The 19,981-nt window shown below is 41.1% G+C and overlaps 1 long non-coding RNA gene across 1 annotated transcript; it reads right to left on the reverse strand.

Annotated features, from left to right (window-relative positions):
* Nucleotides 1-164: 164 nt before the first annotated feature.
* LOC143677146 (uncharacterized) lies at nucleotides 165-19,962 on the reverse strand. Its single transcript, XR_013172402.1, has 2 exons — nucleotides 19,614-19,962; nucleotides 165-382 (listed from the first exon to the last, which is right to left on the reverse strand). It is a non-coding gene; the product is annotated as an uncharacterized LOC143677146 (long non-coding RNA).
* Nucleotides 19,963-19,981: the final 19 nt, after the last annotated feature.

Below are 19,981 nucleotides of genomic sequence, written 5' to 3' on the forward strand. Positions count from 1 at the left end.
ACCAGCTTTGTTCCAGCCAATGAAAGTGAAAGATATGCAGCTTTGCCAAATCAAAATCTGTCCTCTTCCCCCCACCATCACTGGTTTCTTTAGAGGGATTATTTGTCTGTGTGGTCACTTAAACAACTTATGCCTGTCCTACTCCATTTCACTGGTAATGAGGATAATGATAATCACTTAAAAATTTAATTTGAGAGGACTTAACAGCTGCTACTTTGTGGAGAAACATACAGTGTAAAAGGTTTTTCTCTAGGGTTATTTGTTAAATTCTCCAGGTGTTCAGAAGAGAGGTCACCCCTAAGTGGCTCAGAGTCATGACAATTGGGGCAGGTTCTGGTGTGGTTGGTGGACACTGATGCCTCTTCCGTCTTATGCCGAAGATCTAAGGTGGAAGAAGGAGAAAGGGTTATTCTTGGTCTTTTGAACTTGGTGGGGAGAAGCCTAGGTTACTGCAGGGACCCAAGATGTCAAAATCCCATTTGCTTTTTAAAGAGGTATAAGCCTTGCCCTTCCCCCATCACGGAATAACTCAAAATATATACACATATATGTATATTCCAGAACAAGCCACACAACAACACACCTCCCCTTCTTGAGCCTGACATAAGACATTGTTTGAATTTCAAAAGCATTTTATTTTTAACTCACTGCTCAGGACAGGGGATCTGAGCCAGGATGTGCAATAGAAGCAGAAGATTTTGGCCTTCTGCCATACCTGCCGTGTGCTTCCCTGGTTCCTGTTCTACACCTGCCCCTGCTCCCTGAAGCCCCTTCCTACCTCCTTTGATGAATTTGGGGAGGATGGTGTAGGGGGACAGAAAGGAGAGGGTCTGAAGGCTCTGGCAACATGAAGAAGAAAAGATGACAGCTACACTGCCACTCGGCTGCCAAAGTTCAAGTATTTCTGCCTGGAGCCCTTTGCCTTGACCCTCCTGCTTGAGGTGGGGTAGAGCAGAGGGGAAGAATTTGCTCCAAACCAGGAGCACAAATCACTGTTCAACAAATTTCTCTCCCACTCTATCTTAGTAAACTGAAATGTTGGGGGTGAAGAGAAACAATCACTATTTTTTTCTTTTTTATCTGGTAAACAATTAAAAGAAAAAACATGAGTGCTTCTCCTTGCCTCTTCTTTAGGTTGGATAAAATTTCCTGTTCCTTCATGCCTCCCCCTGCCACCCACTCCCAACATATACCTGCTTTGGTTTTTGAATTTAGGATTACAGGAGAATGCTGAGTACCCTGATAGTGTGAATACTGAGCAGCAGGAGGAGGTGCTCAATGTAGTTGGTCACTCATACTCACATTGTTCCATGGGAGGACACTTTCTTTGAATAGCTTCGTAGGAGTTTGCCATCGGTTTTACTTATTCTTTCCTATTGCCTGTTCTTTTTATATTCTTTACATGACCTAATTTCTTCTGCCTGTGTGATCTTACCATATTTTAGTCTAGCACCAATATTTATATGCATGCTGTGTGCCATGCATGCATTGTGGGGAAGATGGGCCTTAAGGCCGAGTGCAGTCAGGAACAAGGAGGCTGAAAGATCTGCTGCAGCATTTATTAGGTAAGTTAGCAGATGTACCAACCAGGAAAATGTGCTGGGAGCAGTAGCCCAGAAAGCCTCAGGAGAATGTCAAGGCTTGGGACCTGATCAAAAGGACGAGAGGAGCTGAAAAAATGTGGTCGAGTGGGGTGGAATCACTGGGTGAGAAGGCTCAGACTAGAGCAGAAAAGGTAAAAAGGCCAAGTTCTTGGAAGGGAACTGAAGGTAAGTAATCTGTACTTTGTGAGCACCATATCTGGTTTCATGGGGCTTTTAATTGCTATCCTGAATTGCTGATGGACCTTGTTCAACTTTCTAGCCTGCTCCTTTGTTATGCTTCAAGAGATTAAAAGATGTTGAGTATATACTTGAGATCAGAGTGAGAACAAGGACTAGGGACTTCTGAGGCCCTGTCTGGTCGTGGCCACAGTTTTTAGAATGAGATCCTCTAAGGGAGGCTGAGATTTGTATCTGCCACATGCAGGTTCCTCTTGGAGGAACAAACTTGATTTATTAAGGAAATTGATGTGTTTTCTTATAAGTGGAGATACATTAGGTACAAACCCTGCTCTCTTGAAGGTAAAGTACCTTAAGAGGTACAGGTGAAGAACTAAAAGTTCAGAGAATAAAGACTTATGGAAGAGATGACATTCCATCTCTCATTTTCTTTATTATCTTGAGTATTCAAAACCTTGTAAAGCAACCTGCATTTTTAAAAAATCATCTATAATTTCACTGAGATAATGAGAGAAAAATGCAGTGAATCCTAGGTTACTTTTGAAGTCCTGTCAGAAGAGGTTCTCGTAGTCCTGGCTGAGAATCACGAAATCTGCTTCCGGTTCTTGCCTTAGTCAATAACTAGTTCTATGGCCTTGGAAAAAGGCCTCTTCTAGGCCTGCCATTTCTGTTCTGTAAACCGAAAATAGACAAGATGATTTCCAAAATTCTGATTGTCTTAGTATCCCTCAGTAGCTGGAGTGTCTCAGACACCGTGTGACATGAGTATGCAGAGAGTAGGAGTGGAAAGGGGTAAGAGTAAGCATTTGGGGAGGTGGGGGAAGGGTGCTGCATCAGAATCTCCTGTGCCTCCTGTATTAGGATTTTCCAGGACACAAAACCAACAGGAGATCTGTATTTGATGTACATTTTATAAGGTTTGTTATAGGAATTGCCCAGGCAACTGTAGCAAGGCAGGCTGCAAACGGACCGCCAATGAAGGTTTTCAGTAAATTCCCCGGGAGAAGTTGGTTGACTGAAGGAGGAATGGAAATTCTTCCCTCTGACTGCTGAAATCATCCCTTCTACTTTTAAGGCCTTCAACTGATTGGATGAGACGTTTCTTGTCGTTGAAGGCTGTTTCCTTAGTTGATTATAGTTGTAACCAGCCATAGATGTAATCAACTAACTGATGATTTAAATCTACAAAATATCCTCACAGTAACAATCAGGCCAGTGCTTGCTTGACCAAACAACTAGCCAGGTTGGCTTGACTACAACCTGGCCAAGTTGACACATGAACTTAACCATCATATCTCCCTAAAAGGGATTCTTAACCAGCATCTTTCTGGAACCTCTGGGATGGCTCCGAAATCAGACATCTTGTGAAAGGGGTAAGTAAGAGTTAAATTGCATTACCATTGTTTGCCTGAAGTGGCCAGATTGAGAGTCCCAGGTTCAACAGTCTTAAGGAAAGATCTTGATATTCTGATTTAATCTGCTGGAAATACAATCAAGGCAAGCAGGAAAGAGGCATAAACTATCAAAGCTGTTAAGAAAAATGAGACCACTGAGAGTTGCTTACTAGAAATCTAAATGAAGCTCTGCTTTGAGGTTTGTGGTTGAGTTTGGAAGTCCTCTTTTGAAGTATTTCAATGTCTCCCCAGCCAACATCTCATTTTTATTCAAGCTGCAGTTTTTCTTTGGGGGAAAATATGATTCCTTTTCTACTCCTGCATAGAAACAATACAAGAGAAGAGACCTTAGAATATGAGAGTCGTAAAGAGCCTCCACAATCGTAGGCAAAGCCCCCATTTGACAGATGATTTTACAGATGAGGAAATGAAGCTCAAGGACACTAAGCTAGCAGGGGAATTTAGGTATGTTGACTCTCAGTTCCATGTTCTTTCTGTTATGCCAGGCTACTCTTAACTCAGACTCCTCAAACCAAATAACTTCAAAAGTACTTTCCGTGGTCAGTGTGTATTTCTAACACCCAATGTTAGTGGTTTGGGTTGGCAAACCACTTGGGGCTTCCTTTGGCTGACAGTCCTGCAATTCATTACACAGCCATCTGTGGATCTGAAATGGTCTAAGATATACCAGCTTTTTTTTTTTTTTTAAACCAGGGGTGGTCTAACTCTGTTTCTTCACTAATCCACACATTGTAGTAACTTTTTATTTTTTGTAGCCAAGCAGATCAATTGTGCAGAAAAAAAATACTAGCTATGGGCTTTACAGCACTCCCTGAGGGAGCAGGGCTTAAGCCACATGTGAGATATATCAATACTATGACTAGGTGCTGCAGTACCTCCCAGAGCACATTGTGAATGACAGTGTGATTCAAATCTTAGCTAATGGAATCACCATCACTCTACCTGACATAATGAATGTCTACTGGCTTGCGTTACCACATAATGGATTAGCCTAGGAAAGAAGAAACTTAGATTAAAGTTGATGGAAGAGAATTCAGGTATTCAAAATATTAAACTGCATTTCTCAGCCCAGGAAAGTTAAAAATTAACCAACAAACCCAAATGGTGTACCTATTATGTGTGAAAGAACAAATCAGTGGAAGAAATAAGTAAATTTTAGGGCTTCTGCTCTCAAGAAACTTAAAGTCAGAGGAGGGTAATTTCAAGATGTTAGCACAGTGAAGGATTAGTAGAGCACTAAACTTTTGCAGAGCAGTTTGGATAGGTCTGGAACAAATGCCCCATCTTGGACTCTGGCTTCTATTTCAACACAATAATAAAAATAAATAATAACTAACATTTATTGGGTGCATACTGTTTGCTGGGTACTATATATTGCAGGTTGGGATCTCCAGCAGAGACAGAGTTTGGGAACAGGACTGGGGAAAGGGAGAAGCCAAACTGTTATTCAGCCTTGACTAGCCTGGTGGGGTCTTCTAGAGCCAGTATCGCCCTTCAGTGTCTCATGTCAGGCAGAAAGGGTCAAGCCTTTATCCATGCCCTCTTCTACCTGTCACTAGTTGCCCCTGGAGAGGGAGTGATCTTAGCTGAGGATTCTGCAGCTATGGCAGACCCTGAAGCAGTGTTGATCATTCTCCCTTCCTGAAAAGGAAACCTGGGTTAAGATGGGCAAAAGAAGCAGAAGATTTTGGCTTTTCGCCTCCTCTGCTGTGTGCATCCCCAGTCCCTGTTCTATCAACCCTGTTTCCTGCAGCACATCTCTGTGTTTACCCACTGGGCTAAACTCTTAATTTATGTAACCTTTAATTTATTTAGTTTTCCCAATAAGATGAGCACTATTATTTTACAGATGCTTTAACTGAGGTTTTGAAAGGTTGAGTAATTTGCCGATGGTCACCAGTAGGTGATGGAAGAGGATTTTAGCTAGGTCAATGTGCACTTTTTTTTCACCCTACATTTTTCTTTTAATTTTTTTCCCTCTCTTTTTCTGTTCTTACCACAATTGGGGCGAGAGTTGTGAAGATTTGTGAAGGTCACACACTTTCCATCTTGCTTCTTGTAAACTGATTGCAGCTTTTCTACTACAGGTTTTGTATGAATAAACTTCCTTTGCTTAAGCAGAGATGACTGAAAATTCCAGAAACAAGAGGGATTTGCTTTTAGTTTTTGTCTACTGTTACTAAGTCTTCTCAGGGGAGAAAGGGGAGCCTTTACAGAACCGGATCCACATCTTACCTGTCTTTAACAGTTTTGAGAATTTGAAGAGTGACGCAGGCATCATCTTCAATAGAGAGGTCTGACAGATGAGAAGAGTGAGCCTCTTTATTGCTCTTTTCCAATTCTCTGCCACTGACACCGGAAACAGGACTCTCCGGCGTCAGGCTGCCCCGGAATCCTCTGTCGCCTCAAACAGAAACAAAACCATTGTTGGAAGAGAGCTTGTCTTCTGGTCGTCCCGCATCCAGCGAGGGAAGAGGTGATCCTTTTTAGAAGGGCGGGGGAGTGCGGCGCCCTGTCCTCTCAGGGTCATTCTCGACCGAGGCGGGGCCAAGTCTCTTGGAGCCTACCCAAGGGGCAGGCGACTCCCGGGGGAAGGACGAGAGGGGGGTATGCGCGGCGGGGGCTCAGGGAAGGCGGGCAGGCACCCAAGGCTCCTCCGTTGGGGGGCGAGCGCGGGGTGCCGGGGGCTGGGAACCGTGGAGTCCGGGCGCGGTCCTCCAGGAAACGGCGGCCGAGAAGCACGTGGAGTCCGTCTGCTTGTCCCGAACCTGCGCCCCCAACGCGTCCCAGATAACTCTTCCCTATCGTGCGCCCAGGCCCCTCGTGTCCCCACCCACGCCACACACTGTGGCCCCCCAGTCATCATTCTCTGTGGCCCGTACTGGCTCCCGCCTCCGATCCCCGCCGCTCCCCACCTGCTCCCGGGGCCTAAACTCTTCCGACGCTGGCAGGAGCCAGCGGGGTCACTGGCAGGAACCACTCCTCTTCCCTCACCGCATAGAAACCCTGACATCCCATTCTTTGCTCTGTGCAGGGACCTGTCTCCCTTTGACAGCCAAATCCTGCCAGGAGCACCTGTTCTTCGGCACAGGGGAAAGAACCTCGCAGGAAGCTGGGGCGCATTTGCCCAATTTAGGGAGGAGTCTGGTGCCTCCACTTCTGGCCCTCCAGCCTGGGCCTTGTCCCTCACTCCCAGGGACACGTTCACCTAGCTAAAGTTCTCTTCCCCCCCAGCTCGGGAGCCACCAGGATTCCGAGCCAGAAGCCCTTCCTGCAGCACCGCAGACGGCAGGGGTCGTGGGGAGGCCAGCTGTGCTCCGAGTCCACCAACATCCTCACTTTATTCTTGGCCATCTCGGTCCTCCTGGTGACTCTGTTGGTGATGCCCTGGACAGTGGTAGACAAGCAGCTGGCTCCAGCGACGTCTGGGTAGGCTGTGCATGTGCTCCACTGCCTCCAGCCTGCACCTGTGCCTCATCAGCCTGGAGGATTAAGTACAAGCAGCAGGCAACCCCAGAGCTGCTCTGGTGACTGTTGCTGTGACCTGGCTGACGTCTGATCTCATCTCCTCCATCCCTGTCCAGCTCCACGGACATCAGGCAGGTGAGCAAGTGGCACAGATGGACACCCAACCCGACAGTACAGTGCCCACTATCAGGGTTCAGAGATGCAGCCCCAGCCTCAACTGCACCTATGCAGTAGCCTTCTCTCTGGTCTGCTTCTCCATCACTGTGCTGGTCGTGCTGGTCACCAATGACGTTACCACATCCTCCAGCATCAGCTACACAGGATTTCTGTGCTGGAGCTGGTGCGTGTGCCTGGCTGGAAGGGAGACCCCAAGAGGCCCTTACCAGCACCTGTCCTGTCCCCCCAGGGAAGGAAAGAAAGACGGAAAGGTGCCATTCATGCACACTTGATTTTGTCGCTTCACTGATGAATTCTTCCAACCATTCAAGGAAAAAATAACAATTTTGCACTAATACTCTAACAAAGTAGAGTCTACGTTGCTGGGCTGATTTTATGAGTTCAGGAGAATCTTGACAAGACAAGTACATTACAAAAAAGAAAAATCAATACAGGCTAATTTCTCTTATGAACATAGATACAAAGATCCTAAACAAAATACAACCAAGAAATATATTAAAAGTATAATACCTCAAGATGAAGTGGAATTTATTCCATGAGAGCAAAGAAAGTTTATTACCTGAAAATCAATTCAATTCACCTTGTGAAAAGGAAGAAAACATAAAATTATCTTTTTTAATATTAGTTTTACTCACCCACCATACGATCCATCCAATGTGTACAATCAGTGGCTTTCAGTACAAACATAAAGTTGTATTTTCGTCACCATAATTAATTTTAGAGTGTTCATTGCTCCAAAAAGAAAAACTCTATACCCCTTATTCTTCCCTATTATTGACGCTTAGCATTTGTTTGGTACCTTTGACACATTGATGGAAGAATATTATTACTGTTAATTATAGTCCACAGTTTGCATTAGGTGTATTTTTCCCATATACCACCCTATTCCATATACCATATGGAAAAATGGTATATTTTCCCATATATCACTATTATACACCTTATAATAGTGATATATATCTGTTCCAGTTCACGGAAGAACATTCTTATGTTTGTACCATTAACCACCTTTGTTGCCCACAACAGGCTCGCTATGTTACACAGTTCCATGTTTCATCCCTGGTTTTCCTTCTAGTGACATTCATGAGTCTAAACTTCCCCTTTCAACCACACTCACACATACAATGCAGTGCTGTTAATTACACTCAGCATCGTGTCCTACTGTCACTTCTATCCACTTTCAAACATTTATAATCCACCTTATTAAAAATTCTGCACAAACTAAGCATCAGCTCCTCATTCTCAACCCTCATTCTATCTTCTTCTGTTAACCTATAGGCTTGATATGAACTCCATGAATTTGCTTATTATGTTTAGTTCATATCAGTGAGATCATACTATATTTGCCCTTTGGAGTCTGGCTTATTTTATTCAATATAATGTTCTCACGATTCATCTGTGTCATTGCATGAATTAAGACTTCATTCCTTCTTACAGCTGAATAATATCCCATTGATTGTATATATTAGATTTTGTTTATCCATTCATAGGTTGATGGACACCTGGGTTGCTTCCTTCCTTTGGCAATTGTGAATAATGCCTCTATGAACAGGCATTGTCTGTTTGCGTCACTGCTTTCAGATTTTATGAGTATATACCTATAGTAGCAGGATTGCCAGATCATATAGCAGCTCTAAACTTAGCTTTCTGAGGAATTGCCAAACTGTCTTCCATAGCAGCTGCACCATTTTACATTTCCACCAGCAGTAAAATCTCTGCATTCTCTCCAAACACTTGTAGTTTTCTGTTTGTTTAATAGTGCCCATTCTAGTACCTTGGTTAGGTGCATAGATATTTTTTTATTGTTATTTCTTCTAGGTAATTGCCCCTTTTATTAATATATAATGTCCTTTTTTGTCTCATAACATTTTTGCATTTAAAGTCTATTTTGTCTGATAGTAGTATAGCTACCACAGCTCTTTTTTGGTTACAGTTTGCATGGAATATCCTTCGCCAGCTTTTCACCGGAAAAAAAGGAGTCTCTTATAGATAGCATATGGATGGATCATATATATATATTTTAGTCTATTCTGCCAATCTGTCTTTTGTCTTTTAATTCACTAACTGTGCTCGTTTGAAAGGATGTATGAACCCTAGAAAAGCCCTGATTTAATCAAAATTCCATTTTGTAAAGGCATTATAGTCCCTATTCAATACTGAATGTTTGAATCTGTAATTAGATCATCTCCCTGGAGATGTAACCCAATTAAGAGTAGTTGTTAAATTGGATTAGGGGAGATGTGTCTCCACCCATCTGGGTGGGTCTTGATTGGTTTACTGGAGTCCTATAAAAGAGGAAACATTTTGGAGAATAAGAGATTCTGAGAGAGCAGAATTGCCGCCGATAGCTTCAGCCGGGCCGCGCGACCGGTACACTGGGTGGGTTTGGGGCGAGCTCGCAGGGAATTAACCTGGGTAAGCTGGAGCCGGCGCTTTCCCCAGCCGGCGGTCGTGAGAAAGGTCTTCACTGAGGCCAGATTCGGGTTAACGCTTTTATTGATACACACCGGGATGGGCCACCCGGGAACTCGAGGAGTGAGACGTCTGGGGTCCGAAGACCCCGGGGCTCGGACGACCCAGAGCGGGGTAAGCGTGGGGCTTAAGTACTCTCGGGGAGGGGTGGAGTCTTGGGCGCACACGTCAAGAGGAGGCAGCCACTCACACAAGCTTAGCGGCAGTTGCTAGGCAGAAGGGTATGTTTCGGGGATAGGGAAGTATAGAGAATAACAGGAAGGCCTGTTGTTTTGTGGTGGGCTATGGAAATGGGCGGTCTACGACAAGAGGGGGAAGGGGGGAACAGTGAGCTAGGTTACAGATATGGGGGGCAGAGAGTGAACCTAGAGAGGGAGAGAAACATTAAAAAATTTTAAGTTTGGCTAGGCTCCAGTCCCTGAGAAATACGCCACACAGAATGACATAGCCATGAGAAACAGAGACCACCAGCCAGCAACCTTTGAAGATGAAGAAGGAAAAGTCCTCCCAGGGAGCTTCATGAAAGGAAGCCAGGAGAGAAAGCTAGCAGATGATGCCATGTTCGCCACATGCCTTTCCAGATGAGAGAGAAACCCTGACCCTGTTCGTCATGTGCCTTCTCACTTGAGAGAGAGAACCTCATCTTCAGCGGGCTTCTTGAACCAAGGTATCTTTCCATGGATGCCTTTGATTGGACATTTCTATGGACTTGCTTTAATTGGGACATTATCTTGGCCTTAGAACTGTAAACTAGCAACTTATTAAAATCTCCATTCCATTTCTGGTATATTGCATTCTGGCAGCTAGCAAACTAGAACACTAACCTTCAATGTTATTACTATAAAAGAAGTACTTACTTTAACCATTTTATCCTTTGTCTTTTGTCATATTTTATTTTCTTGTCTCTTTTTATACTTTTAGTTTCCCTTACTGATGACCTTCATTTGTAACACTCTCCTCCAAGCCTCTCTCCCCTGCTTTTTCTTTTTAACCTGCAGAACTCCCTTTAGTATTTCTTATAGGTCAGGTCTTTTGATAATGAACTCTCTCAGCTTCTGTTTATCTGTGAATATTTTAAACTCGCTCTCATTTTTGAAGGACGGTTTTGCCAGATAAAGAATTCTTGGCTGACAATTTTTCTCTTTTAGTATCTTAAATATATCATGCCACTGTCTTCTTGCCTCCATGGTTTCTAATGAAAAATCAGCCCTTAGTCTTACTTGGTGTTCTTTATATGTGGTGAATTGGTTTTCTCTTGTGCTTTTGGAATTTTCTCTTTATCTTTAGCATTTGACAGTCTGATTAGTATGTGTCTTTGAGTGGGATTATTCGGATTTATTCTGTTTGGAGTACATTGCGTTTCTTGGATATGTTTATTTATGTCTTTTATAAGAGCTGGGAAAATTTGGCCATTATTTCCTCAAATACACTGTCTGCCCCTTTTTCTTTCTCTTCTCCTTCTGGGACACACAAGATGCGTATGATTGTGCACTTCCCAGTATCATTCAATTTCTCGAGACCCTGCTCTATTTTTTCCATCTTTTCTCTATCTATTCTTTTGTCTGTTAGATTTCAGATATCCTGTCTTCGATTTCAGATCTTTTCTTCTGCATGGTCAAATCTGCTATTGTGTACCTCTAGTGTATTTTCAATCTCATCTATTGTGTCTTTCATTCCCTTGGGAGCTGTTATTTTTCTCTCTGTGAATTTTTCAAATTCTCCTTTTTGCCCACCCAATATCTTCTTAATATCCTTTATCTCTTTAGCCATATTTTCCTTCATCTAGTTGAATTGACTTAGGATATTTGGTTGAACATCTTTGATTAGTTGTTCCAAAGTCTGTATCTCCTATGACTTTTTAATTTATTTCTGTGACTGGGCCTTATCTTCCTGTTTCTTGGTGTGGCTTGTAATTTTAGCAGACCAGATCCAAAGGGCCCTGGGGAGGACAGCAGGAATGACTTCAAAAAACCTTTTCTTTTTTATCTTCCCAAGTCTTCCCGAGACTGCACTTTCCTGGCCTGCCCAGCAAATGGCACTCTTCTCCAAAACTTTATTTTGATGTTTCCCTGAAACATCAAACACTCTTCAGCAATCTATTCTCCTCCACCCTCTGAAGGTAGGCTATTTTTAGTCCTTTGCCAGTTCTGCCTCTGTGGGAGCTGAAACAGTGGCTGGTTGTGGCTGACTGGGATGGGCTAGAACAGCAGACCCCGAGGTCTAAATTCACTGGCCAACAGCTGGATCAGTACTAGGCTGTGTTGGTCCCCCTCTATACTTGGGGCAGAGAACTCCCATAGCCATTACAGTCTGCAGCAGCCCACCAGTCAGGGAAGGGACTGCCCAAAGCCTCTTGCCTCCTGGGGGTGGGGGGGTGGAGGGGCTCCAGGAGCTGTGGCCGGAATCACTCATTCTCTCTCAGCATTGTTTCTCAGTCTCTTTGTCACGCACTTCCCTGGATGCCACACAGAACTCTCCTGGGCTCCAGAGCCCCAGAACAATTGATGTGGACAGTTTCTGCCTGTCCACTTGCTGCTTTGGGGAGAGAAGTGAGCCGTAAAGCTCCTTCTTATTCCGCCGTTTTCCTGGAGGTCCCTATGATATGTTTAAACAATGGGAATTTATTCGCTCATGGTCTGAGGCTGGATAAAAGGAAGTCCAAATCAAGGCATCATCAAGATGATGCTTTCTCCCTGAAGACTGAGGCGTTCTGGGGCTGGCTGCTGGCGATTCTTGGACCTTATCATGTCACATGGTAAAGTACATGGTGGCATCTCTTGGCCTTTCCATACTTTTCAGTTGATTTCAGCTTTTTACTTCCTGCGGCTTTCTCTCTGTCTCTGTCTGAATTTCACTCACTTTTAAAGGACTCCAGTAATAGGATTAAGACCCGGCTCAGTTGGGCTGGGGCATACCTTAACTGAAGTAGCCTCATCAAAAAGTCCTACTTGCAATGGGTTCACACCACAGGAATGGATTAAATTTAAGAGCATGTCTTGTGGGGTACATGTCATTCAAACCACAACAGTGTCCAAACATCTGTGATGTCTTCATGTCCATCTAAGGAGTTCCCATAAGGAGCCTCATGTTCCCACTAAGATGAGGACAGGCCTGAGTCCCATGGCCTATTGGAGTTATTCCCCCTTCACCCCATTTGGGTCCATATGACCACCCTTTAAGAAGGTAACCAGAACTCTCAGGAAAAGGCTGAGTAAATCAGTCTCCTAAGAATTGAAGGACAACAAAAGTATCAGTGATTTAAGGGGGCAACCCTCCTCAGTGGGGGCAGTGTCTCAGAGATTGCAGGACCCACTGCTGCTAGATACACATGGAGGCCAACCAGGTAAAGCAGGGACTGGGGATGGATTTCTCAGTCCTTCCTTCAGCTCTTCACCTCTCCCTTTCTTTTTCTGATCCTGTCCTTTCTCTACAGTCTCACCCATCCCTACCCTCTCTTTCCCTGGTTGTTATCACTTCCACTTCTGCTTTAGGATGGAGCTTCATTTCTGAAACAGTTCTTGCTTTTATGATTGTTTCAAGTTGATTTTCTTGAATTTTTACAAAGTATTCTGCAAACAATTGTAATTTTTCTTATCCTTTTTAGCTTTTTTCTTTCTTGTGTCAATTTGCTTTTGTTATACTTCTAGAAAAATATTAAATAAGAGGTGTTAGTGGAGACCCCTGTCTTGACCTGAATTTAATGTGGTACTTCTAGTGTTTCCCCATTAAGTATGATGTGTTGTTTTGATTACTTCATTTAGATCTTTAAATGAATTGGTATGAGTTGAGCAAAGTAGTTGAACAAAGTCTTTGTTACCACTTATTTTACTTTCAACCTTAGCAAATCACTTTGTTCTAGGTGTGAGTTTAGTGAAGAACATATAATTATGTTTTGCTGTTTGAATCAGTTTTAATGTTTGTCCTATTTTTTTTTATTCTGCAAAAGTTTTGTGTTGTGTTATTTCTCTCACTTTAAAAAAAAGGATGCATAAAAGAGGGGAAAGGGGAAAGGAAAAAGGTACAAGATTAGGAAAAAATAATTTGATTTTTCTAATTAAGGTAATTAACTGGAGGCTGTCAAAGAGGCCAGTCTATACAATATATTTTGGAATTTATTGGTTAGGTAGAGAAAACAATTTCTGTCATTTGTTGATTTTCTATAAGGTCTTGAAAGTGAACTGTGCAAGACATGTAACAGACTGTCCCTGAGCAATTTTCACCAGTTTCCTCCTGGCATCTCCAACTTAGAATAGCCAGGATCACTCCATTTCCCTCAGCAGAATTTCTCAAATAATAGACTTTCAGAGTAATTTCAGCTTTGGGAATTTATCTTTCTGTTGGCATCACAGTTTATGAAATTTTCTGGTTGTTCTAATTTGCTAGCTGCCAGAATACAATATACCAGGAACGGAATGGCTTTTTAAAAGGGGAATTTAATGAGTTGCTGGTTTACAGTTCTAAGGCCAAGAAAATGTCCCAATTAAAACAAGTCTATAGAAATGTCCGATCAAAGGCATCCAGGGAAAGATACCTTGGTTTAAGAAGGCCGATGAAGTTCAGGGTTTCTCTCTCAAGTGGAAGAGCACATGGCAAACACCACGTCATCTGCTCGCTTTGTCTCCTGACATCCCTTCGTGAAGTTCCCCAGGAGGCATTTTCCTTCTTCACTTCCAAAGGTTGCTGCCTGATGGACTCTGCTTCTCGTGCCTATATCGTTCTGCTCTCTCCAAAATCTCCTTCATTCTCCAAAATGTTTGCTCTTTTATAGGATTCCAGTAAACTAATCAAGACCCGACCAAATGGGTGGGGACACGTTGTCACTTAATCCAGTTTAACAACCACTCTTGATTAAATCACATCTCCAGGGAGATGAACTAATTACAGTTTCAAACATACAATACTGAATAGGGGTTAGAGGAAACGGTTGCCTTTACAAAATGGGATTGGGATTAAAACATGGCTTTTATAGGGTTCATACATCATTTCAAACCAGCACACCGGTCTTGACATTGTCCCTTTAAAATTCTACAGATATTGTTTCATTTTCTTCTGGTAAATTAGTTGTTAAGGGACATCTTCAAGTTGCTAGATTTTTTCTTCATATTTTGCCTAAATTTTGTGGTAATCTTTTAGTCCCCAGAGAAATTAATTTACCATCATCTGTATCAGTATTGGTTGCCTTTTACTTAATTTTTCTTCTAGAACACAATATGTAGGATCACCTTTTCCTTTGTTTCAAGAAAATATTACTGCACTTTAATTTTATTTCTATTCCAATAGTTTTTGTTTCTTTCTCAGGTATACTTATTAACTATATATTGGCTCTCCAGTGCCAACATATCTTTTCTTCAACTCCTCTAATCTCCATGTTTTAGTTCCTTTGCATCTCATGTAGTTTTGTCAGTGTTGAGTTTTTGATTATCTGAGAGGGCCTTTTTATTCACAAAAAATTTTTTTAATTAAAAAATAGTTTCAAATTATTTTAGCTTATAGAAATAACAAATTTAAATATCTAGGTTTTCATTAATGTTTTAATTTCAATTAACCAAAATTGTTTTCATTTATATACTTAGTATATTTTATATAAAATAAGAATGTCTTTGATAAATTCAAGATGACAGAACACATTTCACTTAACATTTGGTTCCATGTTTCTCATATTTATTAAGTTATTAAACATTTAAACTGCATTTATAAATTTGATATGTTCGATTTTCTTTTTTTAATTTAAATTTTTGAGTTAATAGTAAATTCTCATTCAGTAGTAAGAAATAATGCAAAGAGATCTCATGTGCTTTACTAGTTTCCCCAATGGTGACATCTTGCAAACTGTAGTACAATCTCACAACCAGGGTGCAGACATTAATGCAATCCAACATTATTCAGATTTCCCTAGTTTTACCTGTACTCATTTGTATGTGTATGCCTATGTGTATTTGTTCCATTCGATCTTATTGCATGTGTGAGTTCATGTGTCAAACCCCACAGTCAAGATACAGAGCAGTTCCATCACCAGAAGGATTGCTCCTTGTTTTGGGATGTTAAAACTGCTGAAATGCAATATACCAGAAATGGATTGGCTTTTACAGTGGGGATTTATTAGGTTACAAATTTACAGTTCTAAGGCCATGAAAATGTCCAAATTAAGGCACCAAGAGGAAGATGCCTTCTCTGAAGAAAGACTGCAGGGTTCCTTGTTCACATGGGGAGGCACATGGCTGGCATCGCCTAGTCCTTCACTCTTAGATTCCCTTGCTTTCAGCTTCTGATTCCTCTCTGATCAGCTGTGGGTCCTCTCTTAGCCTCTCTGGGGCATTTCTCTCTAAGCTCCCTCCAAAGGTCTTGCTTTTTATCCTCTCATAAAGGAGTAAAGGTTTAAGGCCCACCTTGAATGGGCTGGGTCACATCTCAGTTGAAACAACCTAATCAGAAGGTCCCACCCACAATAGGTCTGCTCCCCCACAGGGCTGGATTAAAAGAAAATGGCCTTTTCTGGGGCACAGAACAGCTTTAAACCAGCACACTGCAGTGGCTTCTTAAAGTTACATCCACCTCCCTCTCACCTCTCCTATCCACCTTTTCTAATACCTGTACTCTCTAAAATTTTATCTTTTCAAAATGTTTTAGAAATGAAATAAGGCAAGTAAACTTTCAGGATTTTATTTTTCCCTTAAGTTGTCAAAGCTATATGTGTAGAGTTGCTCATAGTATTCCTTATACTTTTGATGTCTTTAGGTTCTGTAGTGATAGCTTCTGCTTTTTTCCCCTAATGTTGGTAATTTTTGTCCTTGCTCCTTTTTCTCCTGTTAGTCTTGCAAGAGGTTTATCAATTTTATTGATCTTTTCAAGGAAGCAGTTTTTTTCATTGATTTTCTCTATTGTTTTTATTTGGTTTTCAATTTCATCGATTTCTACTCTTCATTATTTTCTTCTTTCACCTTGGGTTTATTCTCTTTGTTTGATATTTTTTTCCTATTCTCTTTGTTTGAGATTTTTTCCTATTTTCTAATATATTCATTTAGTGCTCTAAATTCCCCCTTGGCACTGTTTTTGCTGTGTCTCACAAGTTTAGTTGTTGCATTTTCATTTTCATTCCATTCATTGTATTTTTAAAATATTTCCTCTTTGACACATGGATTATTTAGAAGTGTGTATTTAGTTTCTTAGTGTTTGGAGATTTTCCTTAGTCCTCTAAATTCCCCCCTTGGCACCATTTTTGCTGTGTCTCAGAAATTTAGTTATGTTGCATTTTCATTTTCATTCCATTCATTGTATTTTCAAAATATTTCCTCTTCAACACATGGATTATTTAGAAGTGTGTATTTAGTTTCCTAGTGTTTGGAGATTTTCCTTAGTCCTCTAAATTCTTCCCTTGGCACTGTTTTTGCTGTGTCTCACAAGTTTAGTTATGTTGCATTTTCATTTTCATTCCATTCATTGTATTTTCAAAATATTTCCTCTTCAACACATGGATTATTTAGAAGTGTGTATTTAGTTTCCTAGTGTTTGGAGATTTTCCAAACACTAGGAATAGTCTTGATGCTATTGCTCTCTAGTGTGATTCCATTGTAGCTGGAGAACATGCTCTGTATGATTTCATTATTCTACATTTGTGGAAGTTTGTTCTATGGCCCAAGGTGTGATCTATTTTGGTATATGTTCCCTGGGCATTTGAAAATAATGTGTAGCCTACTGGTATTGAGTGGAGTGTTCAATACATGCAATTAGATCCTGCTGGTTGATGCTGTTGGTTCTATATCCTTGTTGATTTTTTGTCTAATTCCTCTATTAATTGCTGAGAGGGGGTGTGCCGGTTTGAAGGGATTTATGTACCCTAGAAAAGCCATGTTTTAATGCTGATCCAACCTCTAGGGAGAAGTGATTCACTCAAGTGTGGGTATTAAACTTGTTTGATGGAGACATGTCTCCACCCATTCTACCTGGGATTTTATTAGTTTACTGGAATCCTATAAAAGGGAACGACGGGAGATTCTGAGGGAGCAGAGAATGATGACAGAATGACGAGAGAACCACAGACTCCACCGGCCAGAGACCTTTGGAGATGAAGGAGGAGAACAGCCCCCGGGAACTTCATGAAGCAAGAGGCCTAGAGAAGAAACTGGAAGACATCGCCATGCTCACCATGTGCCCTTCCAGCTGGGAGAGAAACCCCAAACCTCTTGAACCAACGTATCTTTCCCTGGATGCCTTAGATCGGACATTTCTATAGTCTTGCCTTAATTGGGACATTTCCACAGCCTAAAAACTATAAACTTGCAACTTATTAAATTCCCCCTTTTAAAAGCCATTCTGCTTCTGGTATATTGAATTCCAGCAGCTAGAATGGGGTGGGATGGGGTATTAAAATCTCCAACTATAACTGTGGATTTGTCTCTTTCTCCTTTCAGTTCTATCAGTTTTTGCTTCATATATTTTGTTTCACATATTCAGTTTGGTGCATAATCCACATTTAAAAGCTCTATGTTGTCTTGGTGGCTTGACCCTTTTATCACCATACAAAAATCCCTCTCTTTGATTTTTTTCTTTTGCCTTGAAGTCAACTTTATGTTATTAATGTTGTCACTTCTGCTTTTTAAAATTGTTTCCATGATATAGCTTTTCCTATTATTTTACTGTCATCTGTCTATAGTATTATGTTTAATGTGAGTTTTTTTATAGTCTATAGCCGAATCTTGTTTTTTAATTGACTGCCGATCTGTCTTTTAACTGGTATGCTTAGACCACAATATTTGTATAATTATTGATATCTAAGTCTGCCATTTTATTTTTTGTTTGTTCTCTTGGTTTTCATTTTTTCTTTTTTTCCCGTCTTCCTATAGTTTACCTGAAAATCTTTTAGAATTCCATTTTGATTTATCTATAGTGTTTTTGAGTATATCTCTGTATAGTTTTTTTAGTGGTTGACCTTGGTATTGCATAACTTATCACTGTGTACCGGTGTTGTCATTTTTTCAGTTTGAGTGACGTGTAGAAACCTTAACTCCTTTTATATCCCTTTACCCTCCTCCATTTATGAAATGAGTGTTTTAAACATTTTTTTCTTACATACATTCAGAACCATATCACACAATGTTATAATTTTTGCTTTGGCAGTAGAACCTGATTTTGAGACTCAATAGGAGAAAGAAAATTTATTATATTTACCCATACTTTTGCTTATAGTGTTCTTTCTTCCTTTCTGATGTCCCCAGCATCTTCTTTTATCATTTCCTTTTTGTTTAGAGAAATTCCTTTAACCATTTCTTTGGGTTAGATCTGATGGTGACAAATTCTTTTAGTTTTCCTTCATCTGAGCATGTGCTTACTTCTACTTCATTTCTGAAGAATAGTTTCACTGGATGTAAGACTCTGGTTGATAGTTCTTTTCTTTCAATATTCTATTTGAAAATATTGTGTCATTTCTTTCTGGCCTCATGGCCTCTGATGAGAAATCTACTGTCATTCTAATTATTTTTTCCCTACATATAAAATCTTCCTTTTCTCTGGCTGCTTTCAAGATTTTTCTCTGTCTTTAGTTTTCAGAAGTTTAATTTGGCATGGATTTCTTTGGGTTTGTCTTGTTTTAGGGTTATCTTCTTGAATATTTTTATTTGTGTCTCTTGACAGATTTGGGAAGTTTGGGGTCATTATTTCTTTAAGTACTTTTTCAACTTCAGCTTCTTTCTCCTTGCTATCTGGAACTCTGATAACATTAATGCTAGATCTTTTGTTATACTCCTGAGTCACTGAAGCTTTATTCACCTTTTTTCCAGTCTATTTTCTCTGTTGGTCAGATTGGGTAATTTCCATTATTCTATTTTCTAGCTCAACTCTTTCCTCTATTCCCTCCATTCTGTTTTTGAGCCTGTCCACCAAGCTTTTAATTTATAGTATTTTTCAGTTCAAAAATTTCCTTTTGGTCCTTCTTTACTTGCATTTCTTTGCTGAGAACTTCTATTTCTTCCCTGTTTGTGTGTGTGTGTGAAGTATGTCCATAAATTGCATTTTCATTCTGCTTTAAACTTTTTATCAGACAATTTTAACATTTCTGATATCATTGAGTTGATATCTCTTTTTCCCCCTTTTATTCAGTTTGAAATCTTCCTGGTTCTTTATGACAAGTTATTTTTAATTGGATCTTGGACATTTGGGGAAGCTATTAGACTCCTGACCTTATTTATACCTTTTGTTTTAGTGGTTTTCTCCATCACTACTCCAGCAGAGAAACTGAATGTGGGGTGTGGGTGTGTGTCACTTTATTACTGCTAAATTTGGGTTAAAGTCCAGCTTTCCTACTCACCTCATTTGACACCCGAAGAGGGCTCCTCATTACTGTTGGACAGGGATGGGAGTTTTGCCTCCCACAAGGCCTCCACTGATACCTTCCTAGCTGGGAAAGTAGAAGTGTCCCATTATAGTCCCCATATGATCTTCACTGATACCACATGGGTGGGTAGCTTCTTTCCTGGGTGGTAGTGAAAGTCCTGACTTTCCTGAGGTGTCCTCTAACATGTTCCAGTGGGGAAGAGAAAAGGGTGCCTTGTCACTTCCAGGAGAGATGGAAGCCCAGGCTTCCCACACGGTTTCTGCCAATGCCACAGAGGTGGGTGGACTTAATACTACCAGGCAGGGATGCAAGTCCTGGCTGCCTACTTGGCCTTCTGTGAC

Source organism: Tamandua tetradactyla, chromosome 3 (assembly GCF_023851605.1).
Source record: "Tamandua tetradactyla isolate mTamTet1 chromosome 3, mTamTet1.pri, whole genome shotgun sequence".
Lineage (NCBI taxonomy): Eukaryota > Metazoa > Chordata > Mammalia > Pilosa > Myrmecophagidae > Tamandua > Tamandua tetradactyla.